Genomic DNA, 11,169 nt, shown 5'->3' with positions numbered 1-11,169 from the left:
GTGTGACATTAATGTTGTTGTTCTTTTGGCCAATCTGCATGAGTGTTTGTTCTTTATAAATTTACAAGTAAGTAATTTATTCGCTCAACTATTGAATGATGATTTAGGTTTTATTAATATGATTTTAGGTCTTACATATGTTTAATTTGTTAGTTTAATGTTTTGTTTTCTGCACTGAAGGTGTTGATATAGTGTCTACATCTGACTTACTTTTAATATTACTTTCAGTTGTTTAAGTTAAAGCTGTTTTGATTTTCGGGAACCACTCTCATCCTACACAAATCAAGTAAGTTCAACTCACTAATCCACTATAATCTCCACTAATTTCACCCAAAAATATATCATTTTCTTCATAAACGTCTTGATATGTACGTATTGTTTGCTTTTTGTGTGTGTTTTCTAGGGTTTTCAGTGAGAGATGGTTTGTTAAATGTCAATCAGTGAGATGTGATATGAATGATTATTTGTTGAGGGTTATGATTATGTTATGATTTTGCAGGTGAACGAGAAGATTCCCGAAGCCAAGGCTACGGCAGCCACAGGTGTGTTATGATTCATAATTTGATGCAAGTTTGTTCTATGGTTGAAGTGTGCTTTTAATTTGTAACAATTTGTTAAGTAGCAGTGGCACAACTTTTTGTAATTGTAGGTTTTAGTCACTATTAACTTAAATGAGGAGATTGAAATAAGAATTTGTGATGAATGATTATTACAGTTGGATAATGATCAGATAATAATGATCAAATTAACCTCTATTTTTTTCATGATTTGGTTGTTTTTACTGTAATCTCTTCAAGTTTTACCTATTTCAACGGCTTTGTTTATTTCGTTCTTCTGTATCGTTTAGCTCATTGGATTTGTTCTGTCTGAGTTTTATTTGTGCAAAACTCACAAAATCTAACGAAGAATTATCACAAAAACTCCTCATATTGTAGGTAGAGTGAATTAAATTAACCAGATGTTTGGGTGACTGTACCTATATTCACTGTAATCTGTTCAACTTTGACGTGTTTGAATGAATTCTTTCTTTTTTGCTCTTCTGTGCTGTTTTGGCCGATGTTTAGTTCGTTGAAATTGACCTATTTAACTTAAACTAAATTTTATTTGTTGAGGGTTATGATTATGTTATCATTTTGAAGGTGAACGAGAGGATGGAAATTACGACCCGCTTGCCTATGAATAAATTTTCTGTAACTATCAACATGGAATACATTTTATATGGTGTATTTTTGGGTGACTGTACCTATATTCACTGTAATCTGTTCACCTTTGACGTGTTTGAATGAATGAATTCTTTCTTTTTTGTTCTTCTGTGTTGTTTTGGCTGATGTTTAGTACGTTGAAATTGACCTATTTAACTTAAACTAAATTTTATTTGTTGAGGGTTATGATTATGTTATCATTTTGAAGCTGAACGAGAGGATAGAAATTACGACCCGTTTGCTTATGAATAAATCTTCTGTAACTATTGAAGAAGCGTAACCCGAGCGGGCCGGTAATTCTACGGTGATAGATACGGATATGGCCACATCTCGTCTTCTTCGCCCGAATCCTAGACCTGCAAATAAGAAGAAGATAGAAAAACGGGGACGTAGAGACGGCCGGTAGGGGAAGAATCCCCTGTTTCCAGCTACAAAAGTGTTGCCCCATATTCGATGCCCTAATAAGGAGGTGGAGACCTCCTTATATAGGAGATATGGGAAAAACCCTAACCTCAATGGGCCAGGCCCAGTTAGGGGTTGTCTCTACGAGCCCACAGCCTAGTGTAGCATAAACTACAACGCGCTGGGCTTCGCGGGTTAGTACACAATAATAGTATATAATTACTATAAAAGTGATAAATAGCAAGAAAGTCCGACCGCTCGGGTCGGGTCCAGTACCATACCTCGTCATGTCCCCCAGTCTAGTGTTGCTCCCGCGTGTAAGCGTGAGAGGAGTGCTTAGACTTATTAGGAGCTCGGGAGTGAAGATTACTAATTTTAGGCTTACATGTCGTCCGGGTGCGAGAAAGTCGCTGGCCACATTTTTTGTGGTTGTCGTTGGTTGTGAGTAGGGATAATGGAACAGTGAATATCACACGGTCGTGGAAACTGGTTGGATAAACCTGGCGCAAGCTGATTGATTGCAGGCAGTTGCCATTTGCACTGGCGCATTGCCATGAGCTCGTTAAGGTTGCGCGTACGTGGTTAGGTCTCGTGCACGAGTCTTGGAACAGGCTAGTTTTGGTAGTTAAGTACCTCGCCTTTGGATGATTTTTTCAGTTGTGGCCCTGCTTTAGCGGTGGCCATAGTCATGGGGGCCATTGCAGAATATTCACCCTTTGATGTGACTTTTGTTGGTTAGCATATGGTACGCTAACGGCGTTCAACCCATTGAAAGAGTCGATGTTGATGTGACGACGATCCCTACTACGCGTCCGTGTCACCGGGATCCCCGTTGTCGTTCTGTACAACCATTGGTGGTTATAGACGCATACGCGGATGTTATGCCACCTTAGGCGAATGTGAAACCGCTGGTGGTTGTACCAGTCGTTTTTATTGACGATCCGGTTATAGCAATTATCGTTGCAGTCGGAAAGAAGGATATACAAGGCACCCCTGCAGAAGTGCTTGCTATGCTTAGTGACCTCGGAAGGGTACTTAGAGCGTTATTTATGTTTCCCACAATGTTTTTATGATTCTGGGAAAAGTACTTGGTTTTTCATCAGTGGTTGTGCATCTATTACCAAGATACCCACCGGAGTAGTAGTGGTTGAATACATCTATTACCAAGATGCCCACTCTTAGCGCTGTATAATTTGATCATATGACTTTGTTATTATGAAAAGTATTTCGTGTCAGAGCTGTTTTTTTACCGTGATATGCAGTTCAAATGCGGTGGTATGTTGTGTTTACAAATGTTTATATGAACACTTGTAGATATCAGAAAGTGCTTTATAACCAGCGCGCCGTTAATGAACACTTGAACAACAAAGTGCTTTCTACGCGCTTGGCGTGAGTGAACACTCATTGAGATAATAAAATGCTTTATACGCGTTAGGCGTGAACGAGCACTTATGGAGATAATAAAATGCTTTATACGCGCTACGCGTGAATGATCACTTATGGAGATAATAAAATGCTTTATACGCGCTAGGCGTGAATGAGCACTTATGGAGATAATAAAATGCTTTATGCGCGCTAGGCGTGAATGAGCACTTATGGAGATAATAAAATGCTTTATACGCGCTAGGCGTGAATGAGCACTTTATGTAAGCTACTACGTGCTTTGCCCAGACGCGCATTGGCGTGGGAAACACTTATAGTATGTGGCATGTCTGTTTAAATGACCTTGCCGACTATAGCGTGAAGGTAGTCTGTTATCCATGCCACATATTGGCGTGGGGAATACACATCCGAATAAGTATTTTTCCTGTCGCATAGCGTGTGGAATACTTATTTGAATGATCACGTATATTGGTTTTGTCGTGCGTTTGTCTTGACTACCAAGTTGCATATGTTGTGTCAAGTGGTACAGTCGTAGGCCAAATGATGTGAGAAGTATAAATATCATATGGCGTATTGAAACATCCACATTATATAAGAACCAATGATGTGCAGTAGACACCATCTTAATGGGCGGCCTAAGAGAAAATGATTTTATCTCCAACGTACCTCTTAAATAATGTTACTCTTTTAAGGCGTAGTGGCGCTATACCCTGCCAGTCCCCCAGTTCATTGCTGGTAAATAATGTTAGTAGCATTGAACTTAAATAATATAAGAGACGCTCCAAAAGCAGTAATGCAAGCATATATAAAAGTGAATCGTATGTGATAGGATATACCATGTTTGTCGAGCAAAATATCCACACATGTCATCAGAGAAAAGGCCAGCTCTGATAAGCTCATAAGGCGTGTTTTCGCTTGTCTTCGGCCAGAATTTCATGTCATCAGAATATGAATGTTGAAAGATGACCATAAAAGTTTCTTAAGTAACATAAACAATGGGATAGTAAGCTCAGCAGGGTAGTGACCTAAAGAATGTGAAACCCAATATTGAGCTAATATGTCCGCGAATTATTTTGATACCCACACTATTAATTAGCTCAGGCGTGTCAACATCATTCTTGCTAACTGGTTCCACTGGCTGGTTGCAATCATGCGACTTTAAATGGTTTGTCCATGTACTTGATGACAGTTATGATAATTGCACTACCGATTGGCTCAAGGCTTCGGAGTTACTACTCCGCCGTGTCACACAGTTAGTTCCTTTATGATATGACTCCTTGTTCATCACAGTTGATGTGGTGTAAGGGCCCGCGGCGCAAATAGGAGCGGTGCGAGGTTAGTCCACACGTATATACGTATATGGGTGATGCGAGGTCAAGTGGTATGAAGGATAGTTGCCGTAAGTCCAAGGATCACACATGTAAACGGTTTGACTGTAGATGCGCAGATGCGGTCGGTGTTAGGGCCGATCGCACGATGGCGGGAAAGATAGGGGTGTGGAAAGCCGTTGGGCTATGATTATGCATCCGGGAAGTGCAAGCGAAAACTGGCGAGCTGTCTTCCTGGACCAAGTAAGATGGTACCGTGTTATCTAGGTTTACCATACGCGTGTTAAATTGTACCTCTCTATTTATAATTGACATATCGACCTAGTTTTGGCACTTTGTTTTGATTTTCACGTTCCTTGTATCCAATGGTGACGTATCGAACCCAACCACATGTGATCGTAAGTAGTTGATAAATTCCATTCCCTACTGTACAAACGATAAAGTTTTCATATCTATAACAATACTTCATATCCTCTTCAATTCCAACCCATTAAGGAGTGGCCACTGGTGTGACATAACGGTTTCGGTGGATAGGGTGGCGCGCGGTACCAGTCGGAGGAGGCATGGCATGGGACGCCAAAGAAGATTACCGGCACGTTTTAAAACATGTTGCAACAACTATTATCTCCTTCGTCTAAGAGTTTAAAGGTTAGAAGACAAGCTTCATTGTTCCGAAAATGATGAAAGGGTGGTTTCAAAATTTCAACGGTGGGTAAAGCATGAATGAGTTGATTCTATAGTATAACAGTTTAAAGCTATGAGCTATTATTCACCAAAATATAAGGCTTTAGGTTTCTTCCAAATAATAAGCTTCTAGGGATATCTGTAACTCTTATGTCGAGCCTAGCAAAAATAACCTTCATAAACAGCAAAGAAAGTGCAGAATTTGAAACCTGTTAACCGGAGTCTCTAGTATATATTGGGTAGGCGAATGGCGGAGCTCGACTGTCATGCGCAGGTGGCAAGCTCGTCCGTCACCGGTGGATGGCAGGAGCTTGCCAGCCATGTGAAGGATTCCCTGAAAGATGCGCGGGTTACGCCGGATAGTTATTGCACTCCGACGAACTTTGAGAAAATATAGATTTGGTCGCTGTTGATCCATGAGTCGTGTGTAGACTCTCGGAGAGAATCGTGAATGGCATAGAACTCCCGGCCAAGCGTGAAAGTGGTTGCCCTCCGTTGATGACGGGAAAGATAGGGGACGTAAAGATATTCCTCCTTAGATGGCGGGATGAGATGTTAGTCTGCCAGAAGTGGGAGGAGCGTGATACCTGTCCGCCGTAGGTGGCGGAGTGAGACGTTGGTCCACCAGAAGGGACAGAACGTGGCACTTGTCTGCTGGGCAGAGCACGATAGCAGTACGCCGGAGATAGCGGATAGAGATTGTAGTTTGCCGGTACCAGTGCACCTTGCGAAAAGGCATGTTGAAGCACGCTGCCACCAAAGAACAAAGCTTATCCGCCGTGCGCGGGTTGAAGCTTTTCCGCCTGGAAATGGCGTGGGTTACATTGGATAGTCCCTACGCTCTGGCAGGGATGCGGGGGATATGTGGCCTTTTCGCAAAGCGTATATACACCTTTACCCGCTTTCTCCAAACTAATACATGGTCGAGGCGGGAATGCATGATAAACATGTGGAACAATGGGATGGCGCATCACTTTTTGCTTTTCATTTTTAAGAATATATGCTGGCGGCACGGAGGCGTGCAGCGCGAACCGGGTGGCGTGAAGGCCCAAATGTTTACCTTCAATTTCAAGTACTTGTAGACATAAAGTACCATAATATATATCACTGAATAAGGATCATTCTTCGTGTTGGTCGGGGAGCCCTGACACGATTATGGTGTATTTTATATGGTGTATTTTTATGATATGTAACTTGATTTCAGGTAGATGAGTCGGTTAGTAAATTCGATAGTCAGGTGCAGCCTTTTGTGAAACATATGTCAACAAAAACTAAGAACCTGTCGGCAGAGGTTAAGATTGTTGGGCTGGCAAAAACCGTGTACACAAAGCTTCATGCCTGGCTAGCAAAGCTTAAGTGAGATAGTGGAGTATAAACGGTGAAGCTTAAGTGACAAAAGTGCATCACCAGCTACAACTCACAAGACCCAACTGTAGCTTGTAGTTATGGCTCCATTATTTCAGCCGCGGGTAACCCAGCTGCAGCCACGGCCCGCATTCTCCAGCTGTGATTAGGTTCAGCCTGTCGTGACTTTCTTCGGTAATGAAGTCAGTTTTAACTATTTAAGTCATGGGTAGTTTAGTTTTTGTTTATTTTGGTATTAGTGGTCGCTCATGTCTACAGTGGTGATATAGTTTATATTCATGCTTCATCAAACATTTTTATGATAAAGCCTAAACCGTTGGTTATTAATCGGTATTTGAGCTGTCTGGTTTAAACCGGTTTTAAATCACCAGTTAAAACAATTCACTACATTACTACAACACCACTTAATGTAAAGAACAGGTTGTTAACTTTAGTAATAAAAAAATATTTTTCAAATACGCCTTGCTGGTCACAGTTTTACTACCCTTTATAAAAAAAATATATACATGTATGATGAGGGTCATTTTAACTGTCTTGGCTCATAACGACCCATTTTAACTATTCATAAACATTAGGGCATAAACACGACGATTTCTCATGCTATCACCGTATCATAAACATTAGGACATAAACACGACGATTTCTCATGCTATCACCGTATCATGAAAGTTGAAACAAAAAAGAAACGAACACGCTTATAAATTAACTGTCATGTAAGTATTTAATCTTGTATAATGTGAACATCATGGTCAGATACAGGACAAGGCCGAATTGTTCTTTGAATTGTGTTCATCAAGTGTTTTTGATGAAATGGCTAATTAAGTTTTGATTCTGCAGGAGAGCTGGGAACGACCGGAAGTTGTGGTGGCTGTGTGACCGAGGTATAATCGAATTGAAGTTTGTAGAAGTAATTTTATACATCAGCTTCAAAAGGTACTTAACTTTCATTGAATTGAAGTTTTTTATAGATCTTAACTATTTCTATGATCACCATCAAATGTAACTAACGAAGAATCAATAAAATGCAAATAAAACATTAGAATCAATTGATCAAACAACTACACTTGAGTCTGTAAGAGTACCATATTGAGTCTTGTTGCCCCTAATGTAGCTTTCGACTTTAGCCCTAGAATATCTACAAGTACCAAATAATCTTAATTTAATTAAAATTAAGGAAAAAGTTACCCGTGTTTGTTGAAACTGTTTCGCTTCCAAAATTGTTAAAGTCAGCACATAAATGAACATTAAACAGATCATCCATGGTACCAAACAACAATCTTAAGAAAAAAAGTTTAGATGAAATATTTTCTAATTTATCGAAAATGGAACACCGTCTCTTTATCTTCAAACTCATGAAAAGATGTAAAACTAAACTGTGATAAAAAAAAATAATACTTATAAAATATGAAATATTAAGAAAGTAGCAATTACATATAAAAAAGAAAACTAATCAGACACATCTAACTCTAATTGCAAGAATCAAGGAACTTTAACTTCAATTCCATGGAGCACTGAACCTCTCAGTGTATCTCATTGATTTTTCTCATGAACTCCAGATCTCTTTCTCCACATTCTATATTACTCGCAACACACAGGTCACGAACGGAAGGAGTCGGCATCGCCCTCAAGTCCCTCGAAACCTGGTCTCTTGTCAGCAGACCAACTTCCAGTCCGTTAAAACACCTCTTCAACTCTTGAAGAGTAGACCTATCAGCCAAAACTTGGTCTTCGATTTGTTTGATAAAGCGTTGCTTGAAATCGTCAGATTTTGCAGAAGTATATGACTTCATTTTAATATATTTATAATAACTAAGGCAAAACAATAATAGTTGCACTTCTGTTTCACTGAATGAATTTGTTTTGATGAAAAAACTTTTTATTGGCAATGCTATTATATAGTATATGTAACAGGCCAAAGGTCAGCTTTAAAGGCAAACATTAAATAAACATTTATACTTAAAAACCATGTACATTTAATGATTTAAGAGTCAAAAACGTGTACATGGGAAATGCCTGTTCAGTTATCATATTAACCATTTTAATGCAAAACCTTTGAAAAATGAGTTTTCATGGGAAAACAAGTAAAATTAAATATGTAGAAAACCAAGGAACAAAATTGAAACCTTCAAAAAAAGGTTATCATAATTAAGAGATGTCTCTTCATTTACCCTATCAAAGATTTTAAACACTATAAAGCATCATTATTATTTCACTTGAAAACATCAGCACTTCAATTTAAAAAAAAAACGTTCATCCTAAAACAAATTGTCCAAAAACACTTACATTCTTCCTAAATGGCAAGGAAAACCTTCTACCACTGGTCCGATACTACTGATCTTAAAATCAAATTTTCAACCTGGTCACTCCAAGAACAGAGAAACGCTGAAGAACTCAACCAAAAAGTTGCTATTGTTAGTGATAAATATTATAAGCAAACCTGGAGTAGCATTGCACTGTTGGATGAAGTTGCCTCTTCTACTCCAACAGAGTTTAAAGAAAAAGCAGAAGAGGTTATTACAAATTTGCTGAAACAGGATCAGAAGACCTGTGATATGCTAGCTGATCTACAAATTAAAACAAAAAACGAAATTGCATGGAAGAAGGCGAGAGAACGAGATATTCTATTAAGTGTTAATTGTAATGTTTAATTTTTATTATTTTTCAAAATCATAATTTTGTAATACTATGGTTTAATATTGAATATTCAAAGTTTCGAAATCAGAATTTTGCAATTTCAGTTTTACCAGTTTCTTTTATCCAAGATTGCTACTGGTTGGTACAATGCCCTTATTGTAAATTTCTTTTATCCAAGATTGCTACTGGTTGGTTTAATGAAGATGTCAATGGACCTAATTATAATTATGGAACCCAAACATGCTACAGGTTTATTTAATAAAGATTGAGTTTTCTGATATTAATTTTGATGCAGGACAAGCAGTGGAAGTTGACCGGGAGGTGGGTACAAAGGAAAATTTTATGTTTGTTTCGTTAAGAATATTTCTACATAGTTGTTTTGGTTTTATATAAAATTTTCTACATTCTATGATGTGTTGTTTTGTTAAAATTTTCTATTTGTTTTGTTAAAAAATTTCTACTTTCGATGACAGTGAAGCTGGGGAAAAGATCACATCAAGTTTGTCCCTAAAGTCTAATTTATTTCTGCCAATGGGTAAAGAAATGACAAGGAACGGTTTGGTCACATGGTATTGGTTAGTAATCTTGAACCGCTTATAAAAAATAACGAAGTAGATACTGGAGTTAATGTTAAAGAACAGTGAAGTGTCTTGTGAGTTTTACATGAACCCATTTTTTTCAAATCTTTTATATGATTTGGATATGTTCTTGCATAGTGCCTTCATGAAGTTTATTAATATATGTTTTTCAAAAACCACACTTGGGATTTCTTACTTTGAGGTTTTATAATACTCTATTTACCGAACTGATTTACTTCCTTTATCTCTAATAACCGTTCCTTTTTTATTAAAGAATTTCATGATTAATTGTTGGTTAGGATTTATGTTCCTAGGTTTATGTTTGGAATATGATATTGGAATTGCTTTGGTCCGAGCATTAAATACCATTGAGTATCCTCCGTTATGGTTGCTTCCATATCAACTGAGACCTACACAGTAATTGGAGTACAAGCATTTTAAGTTTGTTAATCTGATTGTTGAAGGGGAACCGATGGTCCGAGCATTAGGTTCAATTATCCTTCTTTATTCTGCCACTCTTTCCGGTAATTGGAGTACAAGCATTCTAACTTTGTTAATTGTGAAGCAGGTCCGACGGCTGCTTAGATTCAAACAAGTGCAGCCAGAGTCCGTCTTTCTCAGGTACCAGTTCTATATTTCTCTTTTGTTCTCTACATCATAAGTTTGGTACTTGATGAGGTTGTTGAAAATTCATATATTTGATGAGTTATTTTATCTGATATCTAAAATAAGAGACTAAGTGCTTGTAGAAAGAGAACGGTCAAAAAATGCTTTGGGTCAACTAAGGGTCAACTAAGATAATGTCACCATATTTCTTGTATACAAAATGCGCGCAGTTGATGGTTTTCATCAACTTATGTAGTTTTCATTATCTGCATATTATAAAAGGTTAGTGGGTTGCTCATTTTTTTTTTTGCTGAAAATGGAATTTGATGTATGAAACAGTGGGAATTAGTGGTTCTTTCTCTTTGCTTGATTTCCCTAATGTATATTGGGTCGTTTATACTCAAAATTGTTTCAATTCAGAGCTTGTGGGCTAAACATGGGGACCGTCAGATAGATATATCAATTCATGGCTTAAAGAGTGGCTTCAAAACCGCATCAACTGGATGGTTTCAGGTGTTTACAATAATTCAGTTTGGAGAATGTATATTATGGTCAGTTTGCTATTTTAGTTATCTTTAAAGTTTCAATTACTTTTGATCAACTAAGCGGTTTCACATTATATGTGGAAAAAAGGTATTTTTCTTTTTCTTTTTTAACATTGAGCAAGCATTTGTATATACTCATCGATGCCATTATGAGTAAATTTTAGCCCTAATCTTGCATATTGTCAATGTAGAATGACATCATTATTTGATTTACATTTCAGTTCTATATCTAAGAAAGTCACCGCAATTCCGTTTTTGGTCTACTGTCCAAATTTAAAGCAAGTAATAGCAGCCCGTCGTTTACTTCTATCGAGAAATCAGGACATATTGATTCAGGAGGGCATCATGGAGGATCATATCTTCTATTGACCATAAGAAAGAGAGCCGTGGGAATGAAGATCATGTCAAGCTAATTAAGGACTATAGGGCGAGAAACGAGACC

This window comes from Helianthus annuus, chromosome 8 (genome assembly GCF_002127325.2).
Source record: "Helianthus annuus cultivar XRQ/B chromosome 8, HanXRQr2.0-SUNRISE, whole genome shotgun sequence".
NCBI classification, from domain to species: Eukaryota; Viridiplantae; Streptophyta; class Magnoliopsida; order Asterales; family Asteraceae; genus Helianthus; species Helianthus annuus.
The sequence above is the reverse complement of the archived record's forward strand: the minus strand, read 5'-3'. Positions refer to the sequence as shown.